Genomic DNA, 19,442 nt, shown 5'->3' with positions numbered 1-19,442 from the left:
TTCCAGATGTTCAAGCTGAATTTAGAAAAGGCAGAGGAACCAGAGATCAAATTGCCAACATCTGCTGGATCATCGAAAAAGCAAGAAAGTCCCAGAAAAACATCTATTTCTGCTTTATTGACTATGCCAAAGCCTTTGACTGTGTGGATCGCAATAAACTGTGGAAAATTCTGAAAGAGATGGGAATACCAGACCACCTGACCGGCCTCTTGAGAAATCTGTATGTAGGTCAGGTAGCAACAGTTAGAACTGGACATGGAACAACAGACTGGTTCCAGATAGGAAAAGGAATACGTCAAGGCTGTATATTGTCACCCTGCTTATTTCACTTATATGCAGAGTACATCATGAGAAATGCTGGGCTGGATGAAGCACAAGCTGGAATCAAGATTTCTGGGAGAAATATCAATAACCTCAGATATGCAGATGACACCACCCTTATGGCAGAAAGCAAAGAATTAAAGAGCTTCTTGAAAGTGAAAGAGGAGAGTGAAAAAGTTGGCTTAAAGCTCAACATTCAGAAAACTAAGATCATGGCATCTGGTCCCATCACTTCATGGGAAATAGATGGGGAAACAGTGGAAACAGTGGCAGACTATTTTTTTGGGCTCCAAAATCACTGCAGATGGTGACTGCAGCCATGAAATTAAAAGACGCTTACTCCTTGGAAGGAAAGTTATGACCAACCTAGACAGTATATTAAAAAGCAGAGACATTATTTTGCCAACAAAGGTCCGTCTAGTCAAGGCTGTGGTTTTTCCAGTAGTCATGTATGGATGTGAGTTGGACTATAAAGAAAGCTGAGTGCCGAAGAATTGATGCTTTTGAACTGTGGTGTTGGAGAAGACTCTTGAGAGTCCTTTGGACTGCAAGGAGATCCAACCAGTCCATCCTAAAGGAAATCAGTCCTGAATGTTCATTGAAAGGACTGATGCTGAAGCTGAAACTCCAATACTTTGGCCACCTGATGCAAACAGCTGACTCATTTGAAAAGACCCTGATGCTGGGAAAGATTGAAGGTGGGAGAAGAAGGGGACAGAGGATGAAATAGTTGGATGGCATCACCGACTCAATGGACGTGAGTTTGGGTAAACTTCGGGAGTTGGTGATGGACAGGGAGGCCTGGTGTGCTGCAGTCCATGGGGTCATAAGAGTCTGACATGGCTGAGTGACTGAACTGATTTATTCTCCATACTAGTGGAGAAGGCACAGCATAAATCAATTATGAAGAATAGCTGCTATCAGCTGGAATGGCTGAGAAGAATGTATGTGGATTTGGGACCAGAAGATGTGCAGGAATCACAGTATTATTTATAGCTTTCAGATCTTGAACTAACCTCCAACCTTTCCCATTTTCCTTTTTCACTGGTACCTGCCTGCATGCTTAGTTATGTCCGACTCTTTTTGACCCTTTGGACTGAAGCCCTCCAGGATCCTATGTTCATTGGCTTTTCCAGGCAAGAATTCCAGAGTGGGTTGCCATTTTCTTCTTCAGGGGATCTTCCCAATCCAGGGATTGAAACTGCATCTCCCGTGTCTCCTGTATTGCGGGCTGATTCTTTACTGCTGAGCCATCGGGGAAGCAGTTATATGCAAATAAATAATACAAATATTTATCAAAGAATTATCTAGCTTACTTTCAATATACTAACATTAAAAGAAAAGAGAAATAGAAAGAGCAGAGGATACATCATCAAACTGGGTTTTGACCAACAGCCAGACTTAAACAGCTCTGGGAAGCCTCGTGTAACAGCGCATCTGGAGTCCCAGTTGGGAAAAAGTCCCAGGCATTGTGTCAGCTCCATGGGTGAGACTTTGTTTCACTGGTAAGATCAGTATGTTACAAGGTCTCATACGGGGAACTGTAAGTCCCTCCTTAAGAAATCCCTGAATAATAGGTTGTCCCATTTAATGCCTCTGATTTAAGTGATATTGTCAAATATCAAGTAGAGGCTTGGAGTTGTCAACAGTCCCCTTGATAGGAGTGGCCATTTTAAATATTTCAATATCTAAGGAAGAAGGTGACCATAATTCTTTAGGTGCTGGCAATTAACAGGTCATTAATTTTTCTTGGTCTGTTTCAGTCACTGATTTTATAACCATCTATCTCTCAGTAACTAGATTTTGTTCAACATTAAATTTTCTAAATCTAGAAGCATTTCCCCTTTTTGTGAAAAGGCAGTATGAATATTGTTGGCTTCTGAAAGTTCTCTTCCTATCAAATGAATTGGGGCACATTTTACTAAGAGAAACACAAGTTTCACTGTGATAATTCCTAATTGAATGCTTATCGATTCTGATTTTAAAATTTGCATAGGTACATCAGAAACCCCTACTATTAATATTTGACTTGACTGTCTATTCCGAGGGCAAGGGCAATGAATAGGGCAGGGTAAAGAACAGGGACTGTAGCCCCAGTATCTATAAGGGCCTTTAAATTTCCTCCCAACTGCTGTTTCCATTTCCCCTAAGGTATTGGTGAGGAGCCTTGGCTAGCTGGTAAAGAATCCACCTGCAGTGCAGGAGACCTGGGTTCAATCTTTGGGTTGGGAAGATCCCCTGGAAAAGGGAAAGACTACCCACTCCAGTATTCTGGCCTGGAGAAGTCCATGGACTGTATAGTCCATGAGGTCGTAGAGTTGGACACGACTAAGTGACTTTCACTATTGGTGAGGAGCAGGGGGAAATTCCTTCTCATAATCATCAAAGCACCCCTAGTCCTTTTTAGTTTTGCTTTGGTTCAAGTTCTGTTTAAACTTATGGCATTCTCATTTGAAGATATCAGACTTTTTGCAATAAAAACAAATGCGGGTACTTTGCTTTGGGCCAGGGTTAGAAAACAATGTTTTAATAGGGCCACTAATACACCAGCATGTACTGTGGCCCAACTGACATTTTTAAATTAGCTTTGTTATTTTTTTCATCTAATCCCTCTTAAAGATTGAATTTAGAATTGGATCATTTTGATGATTTTGAAAACTTTCAGGGGCCATTACAGAGTCCTGTTGGAAGGTTTTTCTCAAACCTCTCAAAGTAATGAAAAATAACTTCTTTGGGCTTTTGTTTACATTGGTGAACCACTCAATTTTCTCAGGAAAAATTTGGGGGATTACTTGTTACAAGTTACAAGCACATTCTTGACACCTGTGAACGTCTGCATGCTTGTGGTTGTGAAAATCTTCCACAGCTGACTTCCACTCTGCCTTTTGTAGTCATACTTTTGTAAGTGTGTGCTCAGTCACTCAGTTGTGTCTGACTCTTTGTGATGCTTTGGACTGGAGCCTGCCAGCCTCCTCTGTCCATGGGATTTCCTGTGCTAGAATACTGGAGTGGGTTGCCATTTCCTTCTCTAGGAGATTGAATGGACCCAGGGATCGACTGGATACTAGCAAATGCTCAAGTTATTACAAATCTGAGTATCTTGGCTCATGTGTCCTTACAGAATGAATTCTCATAAAAATCCTAAAAGGGGACTTTCCTGGCAGTCCAGTGGTTAAGACTCCATGCTTCCAATGCAGGGAATACAGGTTCGATCCCTGGTCTGAGAACTAAGATCTCACATGCCACATGGTGTGGCACCCCCAAAAAAATAAATAAAAATTAAAATAAATAAATAAACCCTAAAGGATCTTATAAAGGGCCTGGGAAACTCTTAGTTAAATTTAAGTTCAGTGCTAGTCGAGGTAGTAGAAGTTAGTGCAAGCTCACCTCTTCAGTAAGCTTCTCTTTAAAGGGAGTTGTAATGATTTGAGGGCTCTTAGCATTTAATCCAAAGAATGCTCAATCTACCGCACAATTGCACTCATCTCACACGCTAGTAAAGTAATGCTCAAAATTCTCCAAGCCAGGCTTCAGCAACATGTGAACCGTGAATTTCCTGGTGTTCAAGCTGGTTTTAGAAAAGGCAGAGGACCCAGAGATCAAATCGCCAACATCTGCTGGATCATGGAAAAAGCAAGAGAGTTCCAGAAAAACATCTATTTCTGCTTTATTGACTATGCCAAAGCCTTTGACTGTGTGGATCACAATAAACTGTGGAAAATTCTGAAAGAGATGGGAATACCAGACCACCTGATCTGCCTCTTGAGAAATCTGTATGCAGGTCAGGAAGCAACAGTTAGAACTGGACATGGAACAACAGACTGGTTCCAAATAGGAAAAGGAAGACGTCAAGGCTGTATATTGTCACCCTGTTTATTTAACTTATATGCAGAGTACATCATGAGAAATGCTGGGCTGGAAGAAGCACAAGCTGGAATCAAGATTGCTGGGAGAAATATCAATAACCTCAGATATGCAGATGACACCACCCTTATGGCAGAAAGTGAAGAGGGACTAAAAAGCCTCTTGATGAAAGTGAAAGTGGAGAGTGAAAAGTTGGCTTAAAGCTCAACATTCAGAAAACGAAGATCATGGCATCTGGTCCCATCACTTCATGGGAAATAGATGGGGAAACAGTGGAAACAGTGTCAGACTTTATTTTTCTGGGCTCCAAAATCACTACAGATGGTGACTGAAGCCATGAAATTAAAAGACGCTTACTCCTTAGAAGGAAAGTTATGACCAACCAAGATAGCATATTCAAAAGCAGAGACATTACTTTGCCAACAAAGGTTCGTCTAGTCAAGGCTATGGTTTTTTCTGTGGTCATGTATGGATGTGAGAGTTGGACTGTGAAGAAGGCTGAGCGCCGAAGAATTGATGCTTTTGAACTGTGGTGTTGGAGAAGACTCTTGAGAGTCCCTTGGACTGCAAGGAGATCCAACCAGTCCATTCTGAAGGAGACCAGCCCTGGGATTTCTTTGGAAGGACTGATGCTAAAGCTGAAACTCCAGTACTTTGGCCACCTCATGTTTGAAGAGTTGACTCATTGGAAAAGACTCTGATGCTGGGAGGGATTGGGGGCAGGAGGAGAAGGGGACGACAGAGGATGAGATGGCTGGATGGCATCACTGACTTGATGGACGTGAGTCTGAGTGAACTCCGGGAGTTGGTGATGGACAGGGAGGCCTGGCGTGCTGCGGTTCATGGGGTCGCAAAGAGTCGGACACGACTGAGCGACTGATCTGATCTGAACATTTAATCCCGGGGGTCCAGTTCATTTCTCCTTTGGAGTTTACAGAAGAGGTAGAGCAGACATATCAAGAAATGGACATTCAGAAAGGAGAGGGATCCCTTGGAGGAGGAAATGGCATCCCACTGCAGATTCTTGCCTGTAAAATCCCATGCACAGAGGAGCCTGGTGGGCTACAGTCCATGGGGTCCCAAAGAGTTGAACATGACTGAGCATACACCCATGGACACATAACGTTCAGAAAGGAGGAGAAGGAGGAAAAGGAAGGGATAGGGTAACTCCTGAGCTTTTCTCTAACTTAACAACAATTTCTAATAGTTTTCAGTTAGTTTCCTGTAAAGATGCCATTTTTTCATTACCATGCTTCAAAGCTTCAAAGTACCAATTGAAGGATGCTTCCCATCTTGTCTATGTAATTTTATAGCCAACATTTTCCAACTAGGCACACAAGTAAACTAATTTTGGTAAGTTTCCCATTTTGGCCATTTAAGAGTTAAATTATTTTTCATTAGATCTTCCCATTTTACCAAGTTCTTACAAGTATTGGCTCCATATATATTGCACATGAAGCCCGCCAAGTTCCAGTGGGTAGCTCCCCATCTGGGAGTTGGTCAGCTTTAAAAGCACAATTACCCTCCCCCCTTTTTTTGTTTAGTTTTTATTGTGTAGTCACAATCTCTCGTACCCAGGTGGCACTAGTAGTAAAGAATCCACCTGCCAATGCAGGAGATGTAAGAGAAGTGGGTTCAATCCCTGGGTCAGGAAGATCCCCTGGAGAAGGGCATGGCGCCCCTTTCTAGTATTCTTGCTGGGAGAATCCCGTGGACAGAGGAGCATGACGGGCTACAGTCCATGGGGTCTCAATGAGTCAGACACAACTGAGCATCTGAGCCCAGCACCTCAGACACTTCTGCTAGGTTCTCAGTCACCAGAGAAATGTCCCTTTTCTTCGGAGCTAAAGAGATTCGGTCTTTCATTTTGCTGTCCGTTTGTTCAAACCATTTATACAAAATCTTTCAAACTTGAGCCAAATTAAAAAAGACCAGCCAACCCAGTTCACTCTAAATTTCCTTCTTGGCTTTCCCTTTCTAGGAACTTCCATCTAGGCCATTGCCTAGGAAATTTCCCCTTGGTCGCTTTTACCTGGAAATGTACTGGTACCCTGTTAAGACTACAAGTCCTAAAATTTTAACAGATGGGATAAATTTCAGGATCATCATGTAAATCGACGAGGTCCGAATATCAGGAGAATTCACCAAACCATCTGAGAAATACCAAAAAGCCAGAGGGGCTCAAAGAGCCGGTGCTGGCTTGAGTGCTGGTTTAGAGTAGATTCCAGGCGTCCTCTGGTGGGAGTCTCTGATATCCTACAAACTATACCCAGCAAATGTCAACAAAAAAGTAATCAGTATTGATCTTAAGTAGAAACAGAGAATTTTATTTGAGCCAACCTGAGGATTATAACCCAGGAGACAGTCTTTTGGAAAACACAGAGGATTGTTCCACCTGTTAGAAGTCGAAGGCACCATTATATACATGTTTAAGACAAAGGGTCAGATCATACATTAAAATGATACATTGATGTTTTATATAAGGTTCACCAAAGTTACATAAAGCAGATTTTTACATACAGGACAAGCAGTCACCACGACCCTTAACAGGATTAGGAAAGGAAAAATGAATCTTCTCTGGAGGTACACTGCTATGTCAGAAGAAGGAAAAGAAATGATCTTTATGGTTGAGCAGATGTTCCTGCCTTTGAGGAGGTCTGGTTAATGTAAAACACAGATTCACCTTGACCATTAGGAAAGGAATAAAATGGACAGAGACTATGCTACACTTAAATTTTCTTGTCCTGCTTCAAAACATAGATGTTATGCCATTGCCTGTTATTCAGGAATTTCTTTTAAAAAGTAATTCCCTGTACTAGTCCTTGAAACATGCCTACCCTGCAAGCAAGCTAGCTGAATGGAAAAGGTTGGAGATTTGTTCAAGATCTGTGAGCAATAAATAATACTGCAATTCCTTGACATCCTTTGGTCCCAAATCCATGCACTTTACTCTCAGTCATTCCTACTAAAAGCAGTGCCTTCTTTAGCATCCCAGTAGAGAAAGACAATCACATGACTTTTTGCCTTCATGTGGGATTATCATTAATATACCTGGACAGCTATGCACAAGGCTACCAGTTAGAACCCCACTTACTTTTCTCAAATGATTAAAGCTGACTTAACTGATGTAGACTTTCCTGGCGGTTATACTTTAATTCAATACATAGACAATTTGATATTATGTTCTAAAACTGAACTGGATTCTCAAAAAGATACTATCCATCAGCTACACAAGTTAGCTTCTAAAGGACATGTATGCTCATTTGCTTCATTCATCGCCAGCTCTTTGTGACCCTATGGACTGTAACCCTCTAGGCTCTGCTGTCCATGGGATTCTCCAGGCAAGAATACTTGAGTTGGTTGTCATTTCCTCCTTCAGGGGATCTTCCCAACCCAGGGATTGAACCTGTGGTTCCTGTGTCTCCTGCATTGGTAGGCAGATTCTTTACCACTGAACCACCTGGGAAACCCCTTCTCAGGGACACAAGTTGTCTAAAGATAAACTCCAACTTTGCTTACCTACTGTAAAACATATGGGCCACTTAATATCTCAGGAAGGACTATTGATTGAAACCAAAAAAATTAAAATAATTTTAATTTTCTCACCACTCTCCCCACCCCCACCCAGAAAAACAATTGAGGGGATTTCTGGGTCTGACTGATGTTGTAGGAATTGGGTACTTAATTTTTAATGTATTGCCCAACTTTTATACGCACTGCTTAAGTCCAGTGGACATGACGCAACTGAAGGAACAACAGAAGGAGAAAAAAGCCATAGAAGTTTGAGGTCCACGTTAACCAAGCTGTGGCATTAGGCCATTCTGATTACAATTTACAGTTTTTTCTCTCTTTACATGAAGAGAAAGGTAGTGTCTTAGGGATGTTAGTAGAGAGTCATGGTGATCAACATCTGCTGGGAGGATGCTATAGTTGTCCATTAGATTCATAGAGAGAGGACTCGCATCCTGTCTGAGAACTATTAATATTTCAGGGACAGCTTGCCAACGCAAGGGACTGAATAAATAGTGATGGGATCTCTGCTTTGACTATCTATGTTCTGCACCTGAGTTTCTTGAATTCTCATCATAGTCAATGGTGTTCTGTGAGTAAGTTGGCCTCTTACAAGATATTGCTGCTTTCTTCACCTCCTATTACTTTGGCTGCAGTGCAATAATCTTAACCCCACAACTTTACCCCCATAACGCCAAGACGACAACAATCATGATTACATTTTACTGATTATTTTCTTGTTTCTAGGAATGATTTTCAGGAAAGCCCTATTAGTTATGCTGATTTAGTTTGGTTTACAGATGGATCTTACTTAAAGGAAGAGCAGGGACAATACTGAGCTGGGTCTGTGTTAATAACATTAATTGTAGATGCAGCTGGGAGCTCTTATCTATCAGAAGCAAAGTCAGCATAGCAAGCTGAACTCATTGCTCTGATCAGAGATTGTCAATAAACTAAGGACCAAACATCAAATGTGTACAATGATAGCTGCAATGCTTTCAAAGTGACATGATTTGGAATGCTCTGTAATAAGAGAGGGGTTTTATGTCATCAGGAAAACCCATAAAGCATGGGAAACTAGACTCAGAATTATTAGACTTGTACAAATGCCTAAAAAAAACGGCCATTATTAAAATACCTGGACATTCCAAATCTGCTTCACGAGTGCCCAAAGGGAATCAATCCACTGAGGCAGCAGCCAAACAACCTGCTGTAAGTTCTGTTTCTACCCAGTTCTGAGGATGTCCGCCACTCAAACCTAACCCAGATAAAACTGTCAAGAAACGTACAGGCTCGAGAAGTAGCCTCAGAAGGTGAGAAGCAAATGCAGGAGAAGAAAGGAGGATTTCTTAACCCCACTTCACAGATATGTTGTGGACCAATTAAGAGACTTACAGTGTCTGTAGGGGTTCAGTTGCCTTTACTCCTGACCCATAGGGTTCTTGAAAAAATGATTTTGTGGGGAAAACAGCATTTTTGGACTCCCTTCCCTACACTGGCTCACAGAGCATATGTCGATGCATTGTTTACCTGAAATACAATCCAGAAAACTGTTTCACACATTTCAACACCACTTAGCCCTTCTTAAGGAAACCTTTGAGGTATGGCAGTTGGATTTTGTCCAGATGCCTCCATCTCAATGATGCAAATGTATCTTGGTAATATTTCCACACTGGGTAGAAGCCGTTCTTTGAAAGAGAGCAACACTAATAGTAGGTAAATCACTATTAAAAAGAATAAATCTTTTTTGGAGAATTCCTTCTGAGTTGGATACGGACAAAGAAATTTACTTTGTCAGATACATAATTAAATCAATTTGTGATTTCTGGTCAATAAGAGCATTTTCACTGTGCTTATCACCCCCAGTATTCACGATTGATAGAATGCACTAACTGACTACCAAAACTCAACTGGCAAAACTCTCAGGGGCTTTTCATCTTCATGGCCAAAAGCTCTTCTGTTGGTACTTCTCAACCTTAGGTCCACTCCTTTTGGCAAGCATCAGTTGTCTCCTTTTGAAATAACCACTGGATGATCTATGCACCAGGTGAAGGCGTGTACAAACCAGTGTGATATAAGAGTGATGATATGCTGCATTGTTGTCTGATTTCTTAAGGCACTTAAGGAAAATGAAAAGCTGGGAACTAATTCCTTTCATAGCTAGCTTCTGGGAGATGAAGACCTTATGGATCATGGGTTGCAACCTGGAGACTTTTGTCTATTGGAAAAGGTATCAAATATAAGATTCTTTGCAGCTGTATTGGAAAGGGCCCTATCAGGTATTATTAACTAATCCCTGTGTTGTAAAGCTCAAAGGAGTGAGCTCTGGGTTTCTATCTCTCCATTTTTAGAAAGGGCTTCTGCTCCTACATGGACTATGAACCCTGTTTCTCACACCTGGCTTCGACTCAGACGACACCACCAAGCTGGCATGAGAAGTCAGTAACAGCAATAGACAGCTAACCCCGGAATCCAGACCAGCCCTGTTAGGCTCATCCTACTAGTTCAGTTGTACTGTTTACCGACCGTCTGTCTCTCTGTCAACATCGAGAGTTACTGTTTTACCTCTAGCTATACTTTTGCCCCAGTGTTTAGAATGGAAAGAGAGTTCATCAGTAAAGTTGTCACAGAGAATAGCTACTGTAGGTCATTTAACCAACTGTTGGATTTGCCATCAAATTCCTCAGTCAATACAAGACTAATAAAGGCCCCTCATAATTCATGTCACGGAATTTTCAGATATTCCTAATGTTATCACTTACTTGGATCCACCTCCTCCTGACCTAACCTTTCAGGTTCAAATTCCCCAGACTAATAATATATCCATCCCCTGTCTGATACTATCCTTGGCCCTTAGAGACTGAGCACAACTTAGCCTAGGGCCTTTTTGCTCCATCTCTTACTTGATTAACAAGTGTCTTGAAGAGAAAAAGACAAGTAATTTGTGCCAGAAACTCCTTTATGTCCAATACCATACAGATGGCTCTTGGAAAGCCTGCAAGAGAAGTGACCCATGGTTTAATACCATGTTAGCAGCACTTCCTATTGATGAGAGCTCTCTTGTAACATTAATACTATGTTAGCATCACTTCCATCACTGAGAGCTCTCTTGGAAGGATGACTTTAGCTCCCTCAGGTTTTGTCTTCAAATGTGGCATTGGAATTAACCCACTTCCCATGAATGGGCACATAAATATCCTAATTGCTGGCAGTTAGAAGGTTTATGCTTATTGGGATGTTATGTCTATACAAAAGAGACAGCTGGACCACCTTTCTCTCTCCATTAAGGAATCAAGAGACCCATATTATTAGGACATGGGTAATGTCCTAATAGATGGGGAAACAGTGGAAATAGTGTCAGACTTTATTTTTTTGGGCTCCAAAATCACTGCAGATAGTGACTGCAGGCATGAAATTAAAAGACACTTACTCCTTGGAAGGAAAGTTATGTCCAACCTAGATAGCATATTCAAAAGCAGAGACATTACTTTGCCAACCAAGGTCTGTCTAGTCAAGGCTATGGTTTTTCCTGTGGTCATGTATGGATGTGAGAGTTGGACTGTGAAGAAAGCTGAGCGCCAAAGAATTGATGCTTTTGAACTGTGGTGTTGGAGAAGACTCTTGAGAGTCCCTTGGACTGCAAGGAGATCCAACCAGTCCATTCTGAAGGAGATCAGCCCTGGGATTTCTTTGGAAGGAATGATGCTAAAGCTGAAACTCCAGTACTTTGGCCACCTCATGCAAAGAGTTGACTCATTGGAAAAGACTCTGATGCTGGGAGGGATTAGGGTCAGGAGGAGAAGGGGACGACAGAGGATGAGATGGCTGGATGGCATCACTGGCTTGATGGACGTGAGTCTGAGTGAACTCCGGGAGTTGGTGATGGATAGGAAGGCCTGGCGTGCTGCGATTCATGGGGTTGCAAAGAGTCGGACACAACTGAGTGACTGAACTGAACTGAACTGAACTGAATATCCTAATACCCATGGTAACAAAGTCTTTTGAGAATCTTGATTCCTGGTGCAGGAGTATAAATAGAGATATGGTTGTAAATCTATCAGCCACCATTTGTCAAATAGCTGCTGCTGCTGCTGCTGTGTCGCTTCAGTCATGTCCGACTCCGCGCGACCCCATAGACGGCAGCCCAGCAGGCTTCCCGTCCCTGGGATTCTCCAGGCAAGAACACTGGAGTGGGTTGCCATTTCCTTCTCCAAAGCAGAAAAGTGAAAAGTGAAAGTGAAGTTGCTCAGTTGTATCCGACTCTAGCGACCTCGTGGACTGCAGCCTACCAGGCTCCTCCATCCATGGGATTTTCCAGGCAAAAGTACTGGAGTGGGGTGCCATTGTCTTCTCCGGTCAAATAGCTGAAGAGACTGCAAATCTATTGGACATCCCTCAATTCCTTAACCCAAGTAGTACTGGATAATACATTTACTTTCGATTTTCTAAGAGGTAGCCAAGGAGTTGTTTCTCCTGTTGCTCACCCGACTTGTGGCATTTATATCAATACCTCTGCAGAAGTAGAGATATTCCTAGATAAAATTTCCAAAAAGCAAAATGGTTATAAGAGTAAAAAACGAACAAAACAAAAACCCAGACCCTTTTGATAATCTGTTTAGTTGGCTCCCTGAAGGACTAGGTAATTTTTCGCACTTTATTTTATAGATGATTATTATTTTCATAGTATTATTATAATTTTCATAGCTATTCAAGTTACTGATGGCAAGTACCACTGCTTGCTTAAATTGCACTGCTAAAGGTACACATACAATGTTTGCGCAACAGTCAAAATGATCGACAACATGTATAGCCTGTAGAATGTTTCTTTGTTAGCATATATCTCTGTATTGTTCACTGCATTCAATTAACTAATTTTTCCCTTAGTTTGTCTAATTCTGAAGTTTTATGGTAAGGAAAACAAAGTTACAAAACCAAATACATCTTGGCATTTTAACCACTTGGCAAGAAGGAATCTGTACTATAATCCAGACTGAATTTTGTAATTTCATACCAAAATTAAATTTTCATTTAGTTTTCATCACATGGAAAATTAAATTTCTGCATTAAGGGATCCTGGGTCTCCTTCCTAGTCTAGGTTACATCTTAGGTAAATAGTTCAGCTCTGGGGGTTCATGGCTTAAATCTCAGCTTGACTTTAATGTTGTTGGTGGTTATACTGATTGTGCTCTGTATCACTTATGCACGACTATTGTGATTTTTGCTGCATATCCAAACTTGCTAGTAAAATAATGATGTCTAAGTGACTTGGAACTATTGATCATATGTATAGTTCTATGCAAAATGCTGGACATGCATAATGTCCATAGGAGGATGATTGGACAATAATTGGCATGAGTTATATTGAACATGTTCAACATAACATTATTAGCCGTGAGTCCTTGGCTTGGTACTTTATTGACACATAAACTCCTGAAAGAAGAAACTGGCCTATTGGGATCTGACTTTGTAGGACAGGACGGATCCAAGGCAGGTAAGAAACCATTCTGGTGTTGAAGAACCAAGTATTTCATCACCTAATGTTTTCTGTTGAAGGATTAATGATCAAAAGAGGGAAATGAGAGAATAAACAAAACAAGATAATTTAAGTATAACATACTCCTCGCCCATATTGGTCCCTCCCTAATGGGCAATGTGTATCTGCATTATACGTTAACCAGATCTCGTCAAAGGCAGGAAAGTCTGCTCAAACATAAAAATAATTTTTTCCTTCTTCTGGTGCTAGCAATATAACTCCTTAGACATTAATCTTTTTCTCCCCTAATCCTTCATAGGATCATGATGACCCAGCAATCTGGGAGCATTTGAGGGCATTTAACAGAGTCAAAACCAGAGGTAGAATCTAAATACTAAGGCAGAAACACATCCATACAGCGGGGTCTGGGGTTTTTCCTTCCCTCTGGGGGGGTCTTATGACTAGCATTCCTCATGGACCGTTAACCATCTATGTTAGCAAACAGACCAACAGACAGACAAACTAAGTACATTCTTTCAGTTTTCATATAAGATGAAGGCAAGGGTTAAAGTTGATAAGGAGATTATCTGGCTCAGGTGCATTCCCTCTGAGTACATGAAAGCTCAGTCACATGGAAAGGGGAGGAGTCAGGACTGCAGGCCTATGATGGAGCTGAAAAAAAAATGGAGTCAGTGTGGTTCAGCCACACATTTCACCCAGACATCTATATGGCCCATGCAATTTTATGCACCATTCTTTCCTGAATACTCTGGGGCCAGATATTGGGAGGTAATCTGCATGCCTGTACCACAACAGCAACATACAAAGAATCCCTGTTAGACAAGGAAGAATGCCTAGCAGGGCCGTGGCACATTTGCCTGGTAAGGAGGTCAACCAGCAGATGAAGTCATCTGCAAAAGAAATGTTCTCTTCATGGTTAATAGCCTTTTTTATATGAGATGATAAACCAGTGATGCTAGATTGGTAAGAGGGGCTGTAAGTACAATATTGTTGTTGAATTAGGACATGTTTCTCTACATACCTCTGTCAACATGTCCAGAGCCATATAGTTTTGGAAAACCACTAGGAAAGTGGAACTAAATGAGGAACATTTAGTTTCCTGATTTAGTAGAAAAACGCTTTATCTAGAATTATTTAATACAAAGGCGATAAGCTGGGCTAGAGCTTGTATTTCTAATTTAACACGAATGCCAATAGGCACTGCAATGGCTCAGTGGTAAGGAATCTGGCTGCAATGCAGGAGACGTGGATTCGATCTCTGGGTCAGGAAGATTCCCCTGGAGGAGGAAATGGCAACCCACTCCAGTATTCTTGCCTGGAAAACTCTATGGACAGAAGAACCTGGTGGGCTATACAGTTCATGGGGTGGCAAAGTGCTGGACATGACTGAGCATGCAAGCCAGCCACTGTGAATGCCTCCATACTCAGGGAGAAAGATGGAGACCCGCCATCCCCACAAGGAGAGATTACAACTCCACTCAGTTTTGAGAGTCAGCAGGTTTCAGAAAGTGTCTGACAAAGAAGAATAGACCTTTCTAGACAACGAGGGGAAAGTCCACCCATATGGGAGATAAAGCCAAAGATTGGTGCCACATATTCAGGCGGCACCTTTGGGTGATAAGAAAGCCCCTGCTTTAAGTCTTCTTTCCTTGACTTGTCCATTCAGTTGAAAAACCAGGTGGACAAAAGATAGAGAGGACAGTGGTAGACACTCCATATGGTTACATTTGGCCAACCAGGTGTTTTTGTCCTCCGGCTGTGGAATCCAGAGTCGCAAAACACACCTCGGAGGACACTTAAGACATGAAGCACAGTTTATTACGCCAGTTGGTCTAAGGGGAATCAGCTCCCAAAAAGGACCCTGATGTTTCTGAGAGGCCCTGTTTTATACCCCTCTCCCCCACACGATTGGTTACATGTTAGCAACCTCTGTTGTATATTGTATATGTTGACTGAGTTTTACAACAAGTAGCTGCTAGGAGAACAAACAATTAAGGTTAAAGGGTGGGGGGAACAATGATTATGCATCAAGGGGGATGTCTCCATGGTTAATCTAACAGGGGCAGCCTGACCTCAACTACAATCTCTGTCATCTATTGGGAGGGAAGTCTCCAGGAGACCTGGTTTTCATTAGCAATGGTTTCCTCACTCTTGGGCAGGGTTCAGGCCTAGTTCATATCCTGTCTTTAAGACGGATGACAGGCTTCAAGATGGAGTCTCTCCTGCTTTCCTCACACTGGCCCCAACATTTCTTTACAAAAAGAGCAGTAAGTCCAAGTCGGTTGTATTTAGCACATAACCACCCCAGACCATCCTAGATTATGACAGGCAGTGTTAAATCTAGAGGAACTGGGTTCAAGTACAGGCCGAGGAGGAAATACTTTTTATTAATACTATCATTACTGTCAAAGGGGAAAACGTGAGCCATGGTGACATCTAGTGTTCCCAACAGGAGTTTACCTGCCTGCCCACCCATTGTCCCCGTGCTGTGAGGTTAACAGGCAGACTGACCCATGACATTCCTTCAGTGCTAGACACTGGCAGCAATCCACACACCTAGCAGTCAGAGCAGTTATGGACTTCAGCGTAAGTCGTAGCCCAGGACAGAAATGCATGGTTGGAGGCAGGTGGCATGAATCTCAGAAGGGAAAGACCGAGAATGATAGATAAGAGTTTCTTCATTCAGAAACAACACCATACAAGTCTGGTCTCCATGTACAAGGATCACCCCAGGCTTTGGCACTTTTCTCAGAGGACAATGCCAGACAATGCCACTTCTTTTTATGTCAGAAGTGGGCAGGGAGCTGTTATATGTGGGAATTTTGGTAGCGCCCATGAGAGGAACCCTCCTTGAGTCCCCCACCTAATTTCAAGGAGGAGATCACCCTGTTTATGGGTGGGGCTTCGGTTAGAAGGTTTGAGGAAATACTATGCTAGGGACTGGCCCTTCCTACAAAGGTATAAGGATGTCAAGCCACCTGGGAGGGAGATACCATCTAAGTTTCCAATCCAAGATAGTCTCTAAGGTGGGAAGTCTTGTGGTATTCTTAGGACAATATCCATAGCATGCTAAATGGGTCTCAGTCCTCCTTCTAAGTCTTATAACTTTAAGGCCCGAGCTGACAGAGCAGGTACAGTGAGTGTCGCATAAACCGGCGTATAGCCTGCTGCAGGTTGCTGTGTTTCATTGCTGGATGGCTTCTAACATCCAGATTAGATTGTGAAGATCATTCTCATAAAGACCTGTCCAGAGAAATCGTCTTCACTGCCTCTTTCAGTAACCAATCAACTTTTTTTTTTTTTTTTTTGGTTTCTCTTCTTTTTAAAAAAAAAAAATTTATTTTAATTGTAGGCTAATTACTTTACAATATTGTTGTTGTTTTTGCCATACATTGACATGAATCAGCCATGGGTGTACATGTGTTCCCCATTCTAAATCCCTCTCCCACCTCCCTCCCCATCCCATCCCTCAGGGTCATCCCAGTGCACCAGCCCTGAGCACCCTGTCTCATGCATCGAACTTGGACTGGCAATCTATATCACATATTGTAATATACATGTTTCAGCGCTATTCTCTCAAATTATCCCACCCTTGCCTTCTCCCACAGAGTCCAAAAGTCTGTTCTTTACATCTGTGTCTCTTTTGCTGTCTTGCATATAGGGTCATCGTTACCATATTTCTAAATTCCATATATATGTGTTAATATACTATATTGGCTCTTTCTACCCATCTTGCTGCTGTTGGGTTATACAGCCGATGGGAGGTTCATGAAATCTCATGGGCTTCTGACTATTCTTGTGTATCATGTCCAGTGCAATCAGTCCCTTGGTTGCTATCTATGTGAGTAGGATTTTGTATACATTTTCCAACTTGGTCAAGCCCCTAATGGTGACTGTTTGATTTGCTCTTTTACTAGCCAAGGATTGCATCAGACTGGTGGCAGTAGCAGCAAGGTTAATGTGTGTTTGTGTCCCTCTGATAAGGGTAGTATGGGTCGATATAGTCCACCTTTCATCTGATCAGTGGATCAGTGGCTCATCCAATGGAACCAAGGGTATAGCTCAGGGATCATTGCTGCAAGTTATAGTGGGGGCAGTCTCAATTCCATTTTTGTCCCTTTTAAATTAGAGAGTATAGAGATTCTTATTAGTGCCAAATATTATTAGTGCCTAGAGGCACTAATAATAGAGACTATTGGCCTCATTAGTGCCAAACGAGGTATGAAAATACGCCAATAACCTAGTAATCTTCCCTCATCCAAGATTGTAATTCCTTGACCAGCTGTGGAATGGCCAAGTCTTCCTGTTGTTATTGTTCAGTTAATAAGTCAATGTCTAATTCTTTGCAACCCCATGGAGTGCAGCATGCTAGGCTTCCCATCCTTCACTATCTCCCAGAATGTGCTCAAGTTCATGTCCATAGAGTTGGTGATGGTATCCAACCATCTTGTCCTCTGCTGCTCCCTTCTCCTTTTGCCCTCAATCTTTCCCAGCATCAGAGTCTTTTCCAATAAGTCAACTTCTTCATCAGGTGGCCAAAGTATTGGAGCTTCAACTTCAGCATCAGTCCTTTCAATAAATATTCAGAGTTGATTTACTTTAGGACTGACTGGTCTGTTCTCCTTGTTGTCCAAGGGACTCTCAAGAGTCTTCTCCAGCACAATTCAAAGCCATCAGTTCTTCAGCACTCGGCCTTCTTTATGGTTCAACTCATACATCTATACATAACTACTGGAAAAACCATAGCTTTGACTATACAGACCTCTGTCAGCAAAGTGATGTCTCCACTTATTAATATGCTGTCTCAGTCAGTTCAGTCAGTTCAGTTCAGTCGCTCAGTCGTGCCCAGCTCTTTGCGACCCCATGGAGTGCAGCATGCCAAGCCTCCCTGTCCATCACTAATTCCCAGAGTTGACTCAAACTCATGTCCATTGATGATGGACATCCAAACATGTTAGGTGATGCCATCCAAACATCTCATCCTCTGTCATTCCCTTCTCCTGCCTAGTATCAGGGTCTTTTCAAATGAGTCAGTTCTTCACATCAGGTGGCCAAAGTATTGGAGTTTCATTTTCAACATCTGTCCTTTCAATGAACATTCAGGACTGATTTTCTTTAGCATGGACTGGTTGGATTTCCTTGCAGTCCAATGGACTCTCAAGAGTCTTCTCCAACACCATAGTTCAAAAGCATCAATTCTTTGGCACTCAGCTTTCTTTATAGTCCAACTCTCACATCCATCCATACATGACTACTGGAAAAACCATAGCCTTGACTAGATGGACCTTTGTTGGCAAAGTAGTCTCTGCTTTTCAATATGCTGTCTAGGTTGGTCATAACTTTTCTTCCAAGGAGTAAGCATCTTTTTATTTCACAGCTGCAGTCACCATCTGCAGTGATTTTGGAGCCCCCCCAAAATAAAGTCTGTCACTGTTTCCACTGTTTCCCCATCTATTTCCCATGAAGTGATGAGACCAGATGCCATGATCTTAGTTTTCTGAATGTTGAGCTTTAAGCCAGCTTTTTCACTCTTCTCTTTCACTTTCATCAAGAGGCTCTTTAGTTCCTCTTCAATTTCTGCCATAAGGGTGGTGTCATCTGCATACCTGAGGTTATTGATATTTCTCCCAACAATCTTGATTCCAGCTTGTGCTTCTTCCAGCCCAGCATTTCTCATGATGTACTCTGCATATAAGTTAAATAAACAGGGTGACAATATACAGTCTTGATGTACTCCTTTTCCTATTTGGAACCAGTCTGTTGTTCCATGTCCAGTTCTAACTGTTGCTTCCTGACCTGCATACAGATTTCTCAAGAAGCAGGTCAGGTGGTCTGGTATTCCCATCTCTTTCAGAATTTTCCACAGTTTATTGCGATCCACACAGTCAAAGGCTTTGGCATAGTCAATAAAGCAGAAATAGATGTTTTTCTGGAACTCTCTTGCTTTCTCCATGATCCAGCAGATGTTGGCAATTTGATCTCTGGTTCCTCTGCCTTTTTTAAATGCAGTTTGAACATCTGGAAGTTCACGGTTCACATGTTGCTGAAGCCTGGCTTGGAGAATTTTGAGCATTACTTTGCTAGCTTGTGAGATGAGTGCAATTATGCAGTAGTTTGAGCATTCTTTGGCATTGCCTTTCTTTGGGATTGAAATGAAAACTGACCTTTTCCAGTCCTGTGGCCACTGCTGAGTTTTTCAAATTGTCTGGTATATTGAGTGCAGCACTTTCTCAGCATCATCTTTTAGGATTTG

The sequence above is a fragment of the Bubalus kerabau genome, chromosome 21 (genome assembly GCF_029407905.1).
Source record: "Bubalus kerabau isolate K-KA32 ecotype Philippines breed swamp buffalo chromosome 21, PCC_UOA_SB_1v2, whole genome shotgun sequence".
Taxonomy (NCBI): domain Eukaryota; kingdom Metazoa; phylum Chordata; class Mammalia; order Artiodactyla; family Bovidae; genus Bubalus; species Bubalus kerabau.
This window is presented reverse-complemented; position numbering follows the sequence as displayed.